Genomic DNA, 16,389 nt, shown 5'->3' with positions numbered 1-16,389 from the left:
GCATTTCTCTTTTTTTGTTTTATATACCATTTTATTGTAGATTTTACACTTGGGAACAGAACCACAAAACTGAGGTGGCCTAGGCAGATAAGCCACAGGATTACAATCACAGGAGTGACCACCACCTCCAACAATGGACTAACATATAAAAATGCCATCTTTATCATTCCGCCCTTCTCCACCCAGTCCTTCAGTTTTTGCCTTGTCATGGTGAGATCGGATTTCGTCCTTCCGGAAATGATGGGAGTCTTCACTGCTTTGAAGGGTGATGCCCCCAGTATTGACACCACACAGCGCATATTTTGTAATGTTTTTGTAGCCAGCCTCTGGCTTTGTAAATTGGGATTTCTAAGCCTATGCATTGGTCTAGCTCAGTTTTCCACCTTTGCAGGGGTGGTGGACCTGTGTCTTTCTAGGCCTTAGTGATGTCTATATTTGCTACCACCAGTCCAAACCACAACAAAGCGATGCAGTATTTTATCAGCGTCTATTTCCGTCTTAACATGAAAGAGCAAGAATTTAGGATTTTGAGGTAATATCCAGCCCAACACATGTCCTAGGCATGATTACATATCCTCCAAAAACTTTATTCACTTTACACATAGCCAAACTGTGTAGAGGAAGTCCTGTGTTTCCTCCTCACACCGTAAACGTATTGGTGAGGTCACCTCCCCCATTCAGGTGGCCGGGGGGGCAGAGGGGGGGCAGTGGGCACACAGTCTTCATCAGAAAGTTCTCCAACACTAAAGTCTCAAGCAGGCAGTCAGATAAGTTTGGTTAATCACCAAGGACCGGAACACTTGGGAGATTTTGCGATCAGTCAATTCGTCAAGGAGAATCTTAGCCTCCAAGTGGCTGTAGTCCGGTATGTATGCGAACAAGGATGAAACGTCTCTTGATTCTTGATGTGAAATTAGAACTGTTATCGCAGGAGACCATAGACATTTTGACTGATTGTTGATGCCATCGGGTAGAACAGGTTTAAAGGGATTTGAGACCAGACACAATAGCAGGATAGTCATTGCTGAATGTCCCTGTGAGGATCGCAGTCCACGCATATATTAAACTACTTGGAGGTGCCTGGGGGGGGAGGGGTACAGAAGCACCTTGCTCCACATGTGATTAGTGTCTGTCAGGCTGGGCTAAGACAAGCCTGACAGACCTTCATGTTCATGTCCGGCAGGGAGGTGCTGTACTTGGCCTCCATGCACAGGCACCTGGCGGAACGTGGCCAAGCTGAGGATTTCAAAGCCTGCTAAAGAGCTTAATAGTCCTCCCACCTCATGAGGAGTGGGAGCATCACTCAGACCTGAGCGTTTCAGTTTTAAACCCTGAAATGCCCAGGACTAAGTGTATATTATGACTCTTCACAGAGTAGGGTTGGGTCAGCAACTCTGACCCCATCACACGCTGCAACAAGTAAGGAACAGCCGCCTCCTTTCACTGAAAGAAGGCAGCAGTTATAACCTTCCAGAAACCTCAGAGGCTTACCTCGAGATCATTGCTGCAACCCAGTAAGTGTTCTTTTTCTGTGTTTCGTGCATGCATATGTATGAATGCATCTGTGTCTCTGAATTGGGGTGTGGTGTTTTTTTTTTTTTTTTTTTTTTTATGTTCATGTGAATGGTGGGTAAATGTGTGCATGTGTGAATGCATGGGTGTCAGTGGGCATGTATGACTCTCCAGCTATATCGATTATCATCATAAGGGAATTTGCAACATCTACCATCTCCACTAAAGAGGAGGTCCTTCTAGACCTTGTGCGCCTTGGGACATATATGGAAAAAGAAATAACCAGCACTGAGATAATAAGGCCTATATGATCTGATTAATTTTTTTTAAAGGTACACTTCTAAAAGACTAATGCCAAGTGTCTGCACTCCAGTCCCACCCTCTGCCAACCACACCTTCTTCACTTTAACCCCTACATCCATATTGCTATTTCCACATTTATTTTTTTCTCTCAGCTTTTGTCTGCATGACCAATTGTGAAAATTGTTTAGTGCTCCATTGCTTTTGCGCTATTAGTCATGCATTAATATATGCATACAAACAAATCCTCCCTCTGCTTCATACCTCCCAACTTGACGTAGTCAGCCAGTGCAACAGTCTACGGTTCCAATGGGCTTTTGCCTAATACTGCACAGTGTGAGAGCAAGACAAGCCTCGCCCAAGAATGCAGTTTCATGTGATCTAGAGATGTGGTGCCTATACCTAAGCCTGAAGCCATAGTGTTCATTTTTCTAAAACTGAGCCATCAACACTGTCAATGTGTGTTTGATTATGGAGCCATTGACATGTCCGCACTGAACCTGTGGCGTTCAAACCATTTGGTGGCCAGTATTGCATGCCAAAACAGTAACGTTTGAGAACCTCCCTTTCAGTTTGCTGAAGTCACAGACGCTCTAGGAAAATGACCAGCACCCGTGGAGCAGGAATAGCAAAACACATTTATATGGCGGACTTAAAACCTATTTGCATAGGTTTGCTTCCCTAAATACTTAAGAACAGTAAGACTGAACAGTCTACACACCATGTTTGATTTGGCATGAGTTTTGCACAGCACATAATTTCTCGTTTTCACTAGATATACTTGTGTGGGGATAATCTCAATGTACCAGAGTTCTGAATCATGCCTACGACTGACTGCACATTAATTTTCAAAACAGTCTGATTTCATCAGCCCGTATTTTTCTAGGCAGTACTTTTCTTTTATTACTAATAATTGTATGTCAATATATGGACCTGGAACAATGTAGGCTGCAAGATATTGACAATCTCGTCAAGGTAAGCATACATAGAGGCACATACATTTTCTATTTTAAGTCCACATCTACTTACCTTGACAATATTGTAGAAGTCCGTACCAATACTATTTCAGATTACCTTTTAAAGGTAGCTTTAGTGGTATCAAAAAGTGTCTAACACTATTCAGATTCATGTACGTGATTACGTGGGTTTGTAGTTTGCCTCATTTTTCCAGTCTTAACATGGCAGACATGATTAAAATGTCCTATACCGTTTCTGGAAGAGGAGACCATTCCTCAGGTTTCACAAACCGATTCAATATTGGAGTGCTCCGATTTTGAGTGACTCAACTAATTATCTGTATTGTATCTTCGAGGGGGGGGGGGGGGGAGGTCCTTTTGGAAGAATAGATTCTTGAGGGATCACTTCTGCTTAGTGCCAAAAGAATTTAAGATGTGTAATTTAAGCACTAGGATCTGTATATGTCCATTTAGCCTGCTTTACTCTGAAACAAATAATTGTGGTGAATATGTAGACACGGATGATCTAGATGAGACGGGCTGGGTGAAGATCACCACTGTTATGAGGGTTGAACAGATTTGTAACTTTTGGGCATAAATTGTTTTCGAGGTTGGAGATCCATGGGGACATGTAGGTTGTGTTGGCTCAAGTAAATTTCTCGGTCTTGTTTAGGACAGCATACTCTTTCCCTTATTTTGATTGTAATGAACAACTCGTAATTGCATATAAATGGCAGTAACTGAAGAGGTTTCAGCAGCTTAGAGGCAAGACTGATAAGGATGGAGCTTAAAACTACGGATATTAGGACTGTATCTTTAAGGATGGAAGTGGATGCATGATCTGCTTCTATCCACGGACTCTGCTGTTGCACTTTTATTGAGGAGCTTACAGTTACTGCCGGCAGGGAGTTGGCAGAAGTAACAGTAGATCCAGGAATTAAAACATCACATTCCATTTCGTAATCTTCCAAGTTCCAAATTCCTCTAAAGTATAGTGAGCTATTTACAAGACCAAACATGTTTACCACCTTAACAATTAAATACATTTTAACCAAACATACAAAACCAAAATCACCAAAAGAGACATGCAGGCAGGAACACACCACCACCAAGCACATAAAAAACAAGTTAATCAATTGCAACTTGTATCCTGAATACACATGTGCAAAAGTTTAAACGGCACAATCCTGCTGGGTGGAACATATTTTCTGAAGGACCTCTGTGCAGTGAGACTTGGAATAGGTCTTCCTACGTTACATCTGTTCTCTAAGTTGACTCCCCCAGGGCACTTGACAGTTGGAAGTGGCTGACTAGTTGTGAGATCATATAAAGCAGCTGTTGTCTAGTGGGAACAGGCAAACTGTCCTTGTTCCTTCACTTCCCATCCTCCAACCTTACCATAGTCTTTCAGACGCACAGTTGTCATGGTACACCCTCTGGTCTAACATTTGAAACTCCTGAAAGCTTGATCCTCGCCATATCATTGACAATCAATCTTTGTTCCCGCATATTCTTGTATTTCTTCTGGGCATTCCTTCATACAAAGGGCAACGTCATGCTACTTCTCCACCAGATGTTCGGTTTTTCATCCACTTCCTATTTACTTTAGTACCAGGTAACCTGAGGCAGGGCTGTGTGCCAGCCAAGATGGCCACCTGATGCAGAGCTCTCTCTCTGCTGCTCTACTTTCCTTGACCCACGTCCTCTTGAAAGCCCTCAGGGCACTTGTCAGGATGACCCTGATAACCATGCACCCACGGACTCCCTGGTGCTACCAGGGCTGGGATTGGAAACTCCCTTGGGATGTGAGTAACTGGTGGAAACGTCTGTACCAGCAAAGAAGGGCTCCTGGCTAGGCAGTGAGCTGCGGGGAGGACTTGGCGGGCCTCAGTGGACCAAGACGACCGATGGTGAGCACCTGCGACCCTGAAATATAAGGGAGAAGAGGCTGCCCAAACCCACCCTTGGGGCAGATTGTTGAGGTGAGCCACAACATAGTTTGAGCCATACCAGCAGCCGCCTGACGTACTGCCTGTTCCTCCTGGGGTCTTATCCCTCACCATCCTGGGCCCAAGCTTGCTGTTTTTGACTGTTAGCCCTCTCCAGTTGCTGGTGTCTCTCAGGACAGAAAACCTGTGAGCAGCGGAATGGTGCTAAAAGCAGTTCTCTGTCCTACCAGGCCTTTCCAATTTCTGAGGCCTGCACTCCCCACTGAGTTGACCTGGCTGAAACCTTAGATTTCCTTCAACTTTGCCTCCACGTCGGCTTCCTGTGGTGTGAGGGAGGTGCCAGAACCATTCTCCTGGCCTTTTGTTTGCAGCATATGGCTGGCTATTACTCTTGGTCTAGTACTTCACTCTCTGCCTTCACTTGGAGTTCTGAAACTGCAAGGGCCCATACAAAATACCTCCTGGCGTGCCTCTAGAAGCAGTTGCTTGAGGTGATTGTATTCTTCGTGACTATCTGGCCCTTGATGCATATCCCTGCCTGGCAGTTAACCTTGCGTGTCAATCAGCAGCAGTGGGGAAAACTGATCCCAAGCAGAGCAGGCTCCTGTTTGAGCAGCAATGACAGACCGCACACACTCAAGGCCGCCTTCTCCTGCACCCAATATGCTGATGGTAACACTTCTGCAACCAGGACCGAACAGAAGGTTGATCCTCTTGGAGATGAAATCCATTCTCCATGGAATTGGCACAAAAGTTGACCATTTAAACGCCTGAATGGACCTGATGAAGGATACAGTAGACCAGCTCAGGGATTGTCTCAACCATGCAGAAACCAGGATCTCAGTCCTCGAGGATGAGGTCCCTAGTACTAAGTCTCAAAACTAAAGACTTGGACAGGACCTATTGATGGTGATGACCAAGAAGAAGGACTTAGAGTTGCATTCACGAAGAACATCATCTGTCTAGTGGGACTCACAGAGACCCTCAGAATGGGTAAGGCTGACATCTTCGTCGAGTTCATAATTGCAGAGCTTTTTGGCTAAGGGAGCTTTACTGAACTCCTGGTAGTGGAGAAGAGCTCACATATCCTTGGGCTCCAGTCAGCCTTTCCCAGGCCAATTCTTGGAAGATCTGGCCAGGGGGCAGTGCCTGTTGAAGTTCCAAGGTTCGACCACCTCTGTCTGTCCTGACTTTACTGTGGCTGTGCAGAAAGCATTTAGGGCAAGCGAAAAACATCAAATATGCTTTTCTTTAACCATCCCTTCTCCACGTCCACGTGGGTGATAAAGTGCGGATCTGTACCAATCCTAGGAAGGTACCGGCATATTCCAAGAAAGAAAAGACAAGTCTGGCTTGGGGCACACTACTAGTGTCACCACACAAAGCCCACATCTCATTATTAGCAGAGGTTAACTCACTGGCTCAGGACACTGCTGACCATGATTCAACATGAAGGCTGCTTGAGCCTTAACTTGTTGCCTGTGACTTACTGTATAATAATGTGTGAGGTGCGTTTTTATTTTGATGCCTCCTATGACCTATGCCTGTGTTGTAATAACATACTGCATCAGCTCCGATGCCCTTAGTTACATTGCTCATACATTTTTGAGGCTGTGGGTCCTGTTTTATATGTAGCGGTGGGGGGGTTGGCACTAAATAAATAACATTACACAGATCCTCATCAGGCCCACCCTTGGAAAGTAACATAAGCAGGATCCTAGTGATAACATGGAACATACATGGTTTGGGGAAACCCCCAAAACAAACCTTAAATCCTGGTGTACATGGATAGGCATAACTGAGAATGGGTTAAAAAAAGAGATGCACTTGGGGTCAGTAGACACTAAAGCTTTCAGTTGCACATGGGTGGCAGACTGCCTCCTTAACCTCCTACAGCACTTACCCTAAAGGCTTGGCTATAATTATTGAAAGATTCCCTGAGATTCAACCCTATATTTCAACACAGGGACACGAAGGGGGGTTTCTGTGTGTAGACTGCACACTGAATGACACTGTCACCTTGATTGTAAGAAAACTTTGCTCTTTGCAGACCCCCCCCGCCCCCACACTTTTTGACCCTATTTGAACTGCTGGATGCTGTTGTTTTCTTTATCCGAACCTGTTAACCAGGTCTGAGTGCCCATTCCCTTAGACTGTAACTGTGACTTGGATAACACAGTTGGCAAGTACTTTACCAACCCTGTAAGGCCTTAGTAAATGTTTCCAGTGGTATCAGGGCAGGGATGGTAAAGGGGTCATCAGGACTGCAGCATTGATTGTGCCACCCTGGAAGATGGAAAAGCAAGGTCTGCATGGCTGGCATGTGGGCCCTGCATGAGCAGCTCTCCTGCTAGAGTTACTCTTCCCACACCATGGTCAGGCAGAGTCCCATCACTGCCAATAACATAAGTCAGTCACCCCTAAATCAACACCTTCTCAGGTGGGCATTTGGGAAAGTTTAGGTAGACAGGAGGCGTACACTCCCTTAAGGCTGACCACACCTCTACGATGGGCCAGCTGGGGTGTACGGTCGAAGATGGCCAGTGCCACCATGAAAATTCTTAGAAATAGTAGGTTCTGGGTAGTCTGGTGATGTGCACCAACCCGATGTAATCCCCTCAGGGGCGGATTAGTCACAGGAGTAGAAGCCCATTGGTTACTAGCCCTCACACCCCTTAACACCTCCTAAATCTAGGATTTAAAGGGCGCCCGGACACCAGAACCTTAGATCTGCTGTGAACCAAGCAGAGACCGGAGTCCACGACTAGGCATGACTCCACAAAGGAAATATGCAAAGCTTACCACCTGTGGCAGCTACTCTGCAACCACTGGATTTGGACTCGCTCCAGACCAGAGACCATTTCCACAAGGAAGGTGAACCGCTCTGCAGCCTACCTCCTTCACCAGGACTTCTTAAGGCTAGAGGTACAAGTCCCTGATGGCAGGACCAGACTGGACTTCCACGACCTCTGAAGAACTGTTCACCGGGCTCCAAAGCGTGGGCAACCAGAAGTAACTGGACAGGTGGCTCCTGAAGACTGCAGACCCAATGCTCGGCGAGGCTCACTGCATCGCTCCCCTGCAAGATTTCTGCAACCGCTGTGCTTACCAGCTTTAAGGCTTGTTGGTGGTCAGCCTGACTACTACCTGCTTTACTCGACGGCCCAGGATTCATCATCACTGTGCAGCAATCCACACCAGTGGCTCCGTTGTCGAGTCCTTGCATCTCCTTTCGACCTGGATTGTTGCGTATGGTAACCAGCACCTGCGGATATCGTTCGGCACTACAGATAGCCAAGAGCACCTCTTCCCCAGAGATGCCTGAACTGAGTAGAGCTGTTCTACCCGGTGATTCCTGGTTGGAGGCCATCTCCAAGCTTAAGTTCCAGAGGGCTTGGTTGAACTCAGCCCACAAGTCACCTTTTGCTGCGGTGCCCATTCCAAGACAGCGAGTCGTGCTCAGCACAAAAGACAGTTTGCACACCTGCTTCTCGGCCTCCATTCAGTAAAAATTGTACTGACAGACTTGGTATGTGAGCCTGCAGCACCTTAACACCAAGCGGGTTCCACAGAACTCAATCTACAAGTGTCCAATTCCATACTGGTTTCTTCCGTTGACCGCAATGATAGATTGACAGCTCTGCAAAGAACTGATTTATTGAATTCTTTAAAATTTATAACTCTGGTTATCCTTTATGTATCAACTTCATTGTGGGGTCTCAAAATATATAAAAATTAGCTTTATTTGTTTAAATTGATGCCTGATTTCTCTCAAGTCATGTCAATTACTTATCGTCCATGTTGGTGCTGTGAAATGCTTAACACATCTTCCTCTAAGTAGCCTGCTGTTTCCCACTCTACCAGGACTGGGCTAAGGTTTACTAGGGTGAATCCGAGGACCACATTTGACTATTGTGTTAGTATTACATGGTAAGACTCCCAAGTCATACCACATAATACTTCTGCCTTTTTGCACTGACTCCTGTGCCTCTATTGTGGACAATCCTGCAGTTCTTTGAGGGTGTCATGTCCCTATGTAGGCAGTATATGGCTGTAATATAATTTGGGGGGTGACTTCATCCTAACCCTGTGCCCAGAGATCGACAGTAGCAACCCTAATGATATTGACCACCCAAAGGCTGCCCGTTTGCTACGGCATGTGATTACTATGGAGGGACTAAGGATGTGTTGAGGGAGAGATACGGACAGGAAAGAGCATAGTGTGTTCCACAACTCCCATTCCTATATTAATTTCTGGCTGCCCTCTATAGAAGTGCCCTCATGGATCATAAGCATACCATATCTGTAGGAAGCTGGTTCTGTATATACTATCTCAAAGTGAGAGTGTGCACAGAGTCCAGGGGTTCCCCAAGAGGCTTGACCGAGTCAATAATAGATACTGGTTGAGCAGTTAGGCCTATCAGAGGGTAGTGTTAAACATTTGTTGTACAGACAGGCCATAAATGAGAAAACCCACTCAATGACACCTCCAGGCCAATAGGTTTTTATATAGAAGAATATTATTTTCTTAATTTATTTTAGAACCACAAGAGACCAAATGCAGGTAAGTACATTAAATGTAAGGTACTTTGCATAGGTAAAGATAGGACTTTGAATTCAAACAGTAATGTACACAGTTTGGCATAAAATGGCAATAAACTATTTTAAAAGTGGACACTGCAAAATTCAACAGTTCCTGGGGGAGGTAAGTACAGGTTAGTTTTTGAGGTAAGTAAAGCACTTACAAGTTCAGTCTCCGGTGCATAGGAAGCCCACCGTTGGAGTTTCAAGTCAACCCCAAACACCCAGCAACACAAGGCTGTCAAAGAGGGGCCCAGATAACATTGGCGCCTACAGAGACTAGGGGTGCTTCGGTTCCAGTCTACTAGCAGGTAGGTACCTACGTCGTTGGGGAGCAGACCAGGGGGGTTTTGTAGAGCACTGGGGGGTGGAAATCCCAAGCCAGCGCACACAATACCCCCTCAGTGGCACAGGGGTGGCCGGGTGCAGAGGGCAAACAAGGAGTCTGGTTTTGTATAGAAATCAATGGAGGGACCCGGGGGTTACTCTACCGATGCAGGCAGGGCACGGGGGGGGGGGGCTTCTCGGGCCAGCCACCGACTGAGCAAGGGTGCGGGCCGCCTGCCGGTCACTGCTGCACCAGTAGTTAGTTCTTCACAGGCCTGAGTGGTGCAGTGCTTCTTCCAGGCATCAGGTTTCTTTGTTACTGGGCTGTTGCAGGGGGGGGGAGGGGGGGGGGGGGGGGGATTGTGGTCCCCTGGTTTCCCTCTGCAGGCGTCTTCGTGGGGAGGGCACAGAGGTCGGCTCAGGGTGAAAACGTCCGAGTCGCCTGGGGGTCCTCTCTGTGGCATTGGTTTCTCTGAACACAGGCCAGGGGCGTCTGGTGCAGAGTGGTGGGAACTCACGCTTCTGGAGTAAGGTAAGAGTCCCTTTAAAGAGGGTTTTTTCTTGTTCCTCTAGACAGGGCCGCTGTCCTTTGGAGTTGCAGGGCAGCCCTCTGAGTAGGCAGAGGTCGCTGGGCCTGCAGGATGCGTCGCTGTTGCAGGTTCTTTGAATCAAGAGACAGCCAGTAGGGCTGGGGGCCAAAGCAGTTGTCATCTTCCTTCTCTGCGGGGTTTGCAGGTCAGCAGTCCTTCTTGTTAGGTCGTCAGGAACCTGATTTCCTGGGTTCAGGGTCGCCCCTAAATACTAGCTTTAGGGGTGTGTTCAGGGCTGGAGGGCAGTAGCCAATAGCTACTGTCCTTGAGGGTGGCTACACCCTCCTTGTGCCTCGCCCTTTGGGGAGGGGGGGGGGACATCCCTAATCCTGTTGGGCTAAATCCTACAAAGCAAGATGGAGGATTTTTCTAAGGAGTGGGTCACATCAGCTCTGGTCACCTTAGGGGTGGACCTGGCTGAGGGGGGTGACTCCTCCTTGTTTTTCTCATTATCTCCCCAGACTTGCTGCCAAAAGTAGGGGCTGTGTCCGGCGGCGGGAATCTCCACTAGCTGGAGTGACCAGGGGCGTAATTACACCAGGCTTGAACCTTTGGGGCTCACTGCCAGTTGTTACAGTTCCTGCAGGGGGGAGGTGTGAAGCACCTCCACCCAGGACAGGCTTTGTTCCTGGTCAGAGTGCACAAGGGCACTCACCACATGTGGCCAGTAACTAGTCTAGAAGTGGCAGGCTGGCAGAGACCGGTCAGCCTAGCACTAGCAGTTGGGCTGGCATGCAGGGGGCATCTCTAAGGTGCCCTCTGTGTGCATTTCTCAATAAATCCCACACTGGCATCAGTGTGGATGTATTGTGCTGAGAAGTGTGATACCAGACTTCCCAGTATTCAGTGTAGCCATTATGGAACTGTGGAGTTCGTGTTTGACAAACTCCCAGACTATATACTCTTAAGGCTACCCTGCACTTACAATGTTTAAGAATTGGCTTAGACACTGTATGGGCATAGTGCTCATGCAGCTGTGCCCTCACCTGTGGTATAGTGCTGTAAGGCCTGCTAGAGGGGTGACTTACCTATGTCACAGGCAGTGAGTTATGGGCATGGCACTCTGAGGGAAGTGCCATGTCGACTTAGTATTTGTCTCACCACAAGCACACACAAGCTGTGAGGCAATGTGCATGTGCTGAGTGAGGGGGTCCTCAGGGTGGCATAATACATGCTGAAGCCCTTAGAGACCTTCCCTGGCCACAGTACCCTTGGTACCAGGGGTACGGGTACCTTTTACAAGGGACTTATCTGTTTGCCAATTGTGGAGACAAAGGTACAGTTTTAGGGAAAACACTGGTGCTGGGGCCTGGTTAGCAGGGTCCCAGCACACTTTCAATCAAAGCTGCCATCAACAAAAGGTAAAAAGTTAGTGGGTAACCATGCCAACAGTGGCATTTTCCTACAATACCAACCTGTCCAATAACTCGCCAATTGTACATGTGCTTACGCTTCCTGAAGACAAGCTAACATATACTCTCTCTGGTGTCTTCCCCATGGGATACTCACATAGTCTTCCAAGAGCCCCTTTGTGAGACAATAGTACATTTCTTTGAGAAAAACAAAAGCTCAATGACCTAATTTGCCACAGTGTGGGACTCTCAACGTATTTACAAGCATAAATCACCTTTGGTAGATACATGGGGGTCTTAAAGATGATATGGACACAGCTGAGGCATGGGGAGGCCAGACTATGCACCTAGAAACAGCATACAAATTGACCCATAGACCAGATACTTTGTCAGAATTGAACAAGACTATTCAGGAGCTATGGGATTAAATTGACAAGGAAATTATACATATGGCCAAAGTCAGAGGCCTGTACATATGGGGGAGAAGCCTGCCTGTGCAAATACCACTTGTTTGTTAAAGGGAGCACACACGTAGAACACTTAAGTCTATATAATTTGACCCTGGGAAAATATTTGCAGACATGGCTGCTATAATCTGTTAGTTCCAGGTGTATTACACATCTCTGTACACAAGCCGGACATCAGTGGCAGAGTCTGACACGCAACAATAACTGGACAGTACTGCGCTTGCCTTGATCGAGGGGGGGGGGGGGGGGGGGGCAGTAGAGAGCTCCTCCTTGAGCCTATAGATGTACAAGAGCTTGACAGTTTGGCAAGAGAGAAATCTCCAAACACAGATTGCCTCATGGCTAGGGTTTAGAAAACATTTACATTTAAATTGATCCTAGCACTACACCTTTCTCCAACTTACCAGGAGGCGGCAGAGACTGGAGAGCTACCCCCACCACTAGAGAAACAGTAATTACATCTATTTTTCAGCCAGGCAAGGAGAGATAGCTTTGTTAGCCCTAAAGACCACTACCCCTACTGAATCTTGACAATAAGATTGTCGCTCACGTTGTTGCAAACAGATCGGCTTCTTTGATGTCTAGCATGGTACTCCTGGAATAATCTTGTTTCATCCTGAGCAAGTCTACACTCGATAACTTGTGCACATTCTTGGCTGTCATGCCAGAGGTCCACCCAGCTCTAAATGCCATCTCTGTTCCTTGATGTCGAGAAAGCATTCAACTCACTTGAGTGGACTTTTCTGTTCACTGTTATGTACACAAGTTGGATATTCTTCCCAAAATACTGAACATAGTAAACCTGCTATATATTAATTCCCTTGGAAGGATCTGCATTAATGGCTGCCTCTTGGTGCCATTTCCCATCGCCCCCTCTTGCCCCTCCTATTCGCTCTAACCATGGAGCCAGTGGCTACCTGGTTGCAAACTATACCTTCATTGGGGATTCAGATTCCCAAATTTGTGTGTATTATTGTAATTATGCAATGACAACATATTTCTCTTTGTAAAAGACCCAGATAAAAATCTTGCTTAAATGGAGACATGTCTGGCACACACATTATCTGGTCAAAGTCCAAGATGTTTCCATTGACTGTAGCAGCCCGCAGACAGGCAATTAACTCTTTGCTTTGATTTAATAGCTCAGTCTGGTATCACTAAATAATTTTTTTCCTAAACGAAAAACAGCTTTGGCCAGGCTGATCTGCGCAGGCTGCAGCTCAAAACTCTAGTGGGAGATACTTACACTACCTTATGAACAGGGAAGGTTTGCAGTGCCAGATATAGAAAGATATTACCACTCGGCACAACTACAATATGTTGCATTCTGGTATTGTCCAACTCTTGATTCCCCGTGTCACTAGTTAAAAGATTAACTACTGTCAGACGAACGCCATACCTGCATAATTGCCCAGGTCCCAAGACCGATCCAGACTACATGGATGGTCCGGTGCTCCATGTGGTCTATTTGGCATATGGTAGCTAGGGCCGGCCATGGTAGATCATACTCATTGCATGTACCTGCCCTTAATGACCTCTCATTCCATCAAACATTAGATGCAGGAATGAGAAACTGGTTGCGAGGCGCCGGTATGCTTAAGATAATGCTGATGGAGACAGTACATGCAGCATTATCTGCCGGACCTTCCTTTCCAGTGGACACCCCAGGTTTCCTCCTCCCACTTACCTCATTCAAAAACCAGATCAGAGAGCTGTGGTCTTCATGCTATACTCAGAGTTGTACAAGCGCTGACCTTAGATCCCTGAAGAAATGGGAAACTGATATTGATCAAGATACAGGCTTGGATATTTAGAAATATTGCTGCTTCCAAATTAAACTTGTTTGTGAACTTCAGGCATAAGCTGCTACATTTCAAGTGTATTAATGGATTATAACGTATGTACACAGATTAGACCTGAAAAATCTGCACAAGTGCCTATGCGCCCCAGCCAGCTCTTTCATCTTGCATGGAACTCCCCACTTCTCCAACATCATTCAGAAGAAATTTTCCATGCCATAACATAGATAGTGGAAACCACAGCAGACTGCACCCTGCTGACGGCCCTGCTGGGCTACGCTGAGCAATTTCCGAAACCTGGGAGTGTTTTTACTGGTGAGAAAAAAAAAATTGTCCAGTTTTGGATAAAGGTGATTCTCCCCTCACCCTCCAAGGTTGTCCATTAGCTGAAAGATGCTGTTTTCTTTAGGGAATAGGCTGGGTACTATCTGAAGCTACAACACCCCCAGACCTGTTCACAACATATCTGGGAATCCGTCAGGCTTTATCTTGCTTCAGTAACAGACAGTGATAATTTAGTTTAACTTTTTTCAATATGGGTACGATACCTACCATATTGCTATGTATATTTACATTTACAATTGGGATGCACGGGCCGCTATTCGTTGCTTAAATGTATTATTGCTTCATATTGCCCTCTTCTTCTGGGGATTCCTAATCTGCTCACCCTATAATGCTTGTCGAGGGTGGACTACTGAGCCTTTGAAATATGCCTCTGTGTGTTGGTTGTATTCCCTAAAATTAAAAGGGAACTGGGCACCCTACTTACTTAACGAGTCCATTCTAACCTACTTGCCAAAGATAATTGAATATTTTCTGATTGACTGTGTTGCTTCTCAGGTGATGAAGCAAAACGGTGACATGCTTACTGCTGAAGCTTTAAAAAAACTCTGAAAACTCCCTTTATACAAACTGTGGACCATTGTCCATAATGATTTCATCTGGCACATGTTCCAGGACAAGTAAACTAGGAAATCTATAATTGTACAGATAGTGACACCATGGACAAATCAAACCTCAGGCCAAAAAGAATACTAATCAGTTGCCTCTATCCTATACTTGGCCATACCATTCAAGTAACCAATGATATCACTGCCCAGTTTAGACCAGATCTGTTATTCACACATACAAGACTCTTGAGAGAAGAAAAAGTGGTAACTTTTAGATCACTCATGAGAGCTTGATCCTTATTAAGTGTTGGGTCTGAAACTTGAAATGTTAGTAAGTGGAACATGCTGGTATGAACTGCTGAAGGGACTATTTCTTATGCTGGGGTCCCTCTTGCTGTACCTATAAGCTTCTAAATAAAAGCTTGTTTTACTGAGGTGTTCGTATCTCTTTAGTAGAGGAGTGGGTTTCCTGGACCCATAGAAAGGTGTGCTGCAACTGCTTTTTGGTTTGTCTTATATACTTCTCCTGCTTTGAGGCGTCTGCGTCTGCATGATGAGCTGGAGCAAGCTTGTGAGAACCTAGTTCTACCAGCTTTGATAGCGTCTGTGCCTGGTCTAGTGTCCTCTAGGGTTGTGCAATACATCAGGCAGCAGAACCACTAGAAAAGACATACAGGCAGAAACACAACATCACCAAACACAACACAAAGCAATTGGAACTTATATCCATGGTACAAATATTCTTGGTACTCCAACTCTGAACTGGCTGAGTAGAACACATTTTCAGTACAGCAGAACTGTCAGGTTAAGGGCTGCAGAAGAAAGCTTGTGGTTTTCTCCCTGAAAGATAAACAATTCTGAAAAGTAGACAAAATTCTGAATTTACAAGGGGTAATTTGTGTAGATCCTACAGAAAATAACAGCTGAAATAAAAGAATATTGAAATTGATGTGAAGCCATTTTTCACCACGTTTTACTCTAACATTTTCCTGCGATATCGGATTTTTTAAAGCAATATACCGTTACGTTTGCTGGACTCTACTGGTTGCAGGGATAGATATATAGGGCTTGTAGGTTCATCAAGAACTTTAGGTATCCAGAGCCAATAAAGGAGATTCACCTTGCAACGGGTTTTCATTGTATACCGGGCATACAGCAATTCATTTTGTGAAATATGAAAAGTGAGACAAAGGCTTTCTTGATACCTATTTATTTCCAAAATGGACACAAGATAAGGTGTTGATAAGCAGTGGTTACTTGCACATCTCTGAATTCTGGGGTGCCCATACTAGCATGTCAATTACAGGGCATTTCTCAAATAGACGTCTTTTACACAGTCTTACATTTGGAAGGAAAAAATGTAGAGACAGACAAGGGGCAATAACACTTGTTTTGCTATTCTGTGTTTCCCCAAAAACTCCCGATAAAAATGGTACCTCACTTGCTTGGGCAGGCCTAATGCTTGTGACACGAGACACAACATGGACACATCAGATTTTCACAAAGAAAACAGAGCTGTTTTTTGCAAAGTGGCTAGCTGTGGATTTTGGCCTCTAGCTCAGCCGGCACCCAGGGAAACCTAGCAAACATGCACATTTTTTAAAACTAGACACCTAGGGGAATCCAAGATGGGGTGGCTTGTGGGGCTCTGACCAGATTCTGTTTC

The 16,389-nt window shown here is 45.8% G+C and overlaps 1 protein-coding gene across 3 annotated transcripts in view; it reads left to right on the top strand.

The window, feature by feature from the left end:
- The window catches only part of HEXB (hexosaminidase subunit beta), a 244,837-nt gene that overhangs the window by 108,753 nt on the left and 119,695 nt on the right, over positions 1-16,389 (top strand). The gene's annotated exons all lie outside the window — the stretch shown is intronic.

The sequence above is a fragment of the Pleurodeles waltl genome, chromosome 1_1 (genome assembly GCF_031143425.1).
Source record: "Pleurodeles waltl isolate 20211129_DDA chromosome 1_1, aPleWal1.hap1.20221129, whole genome shotgun sequence".
In the NCBI taxonomy this organism is placed as follows: Eukaryota; Metazoa; Chordata; class Amphibia; order Caudata; family Salamandridae; genus Pleurodeles; species Pleurodeles waltl.
This window is presented reverse-complemented; position numbering and strand designations above follow the sequence as displayed.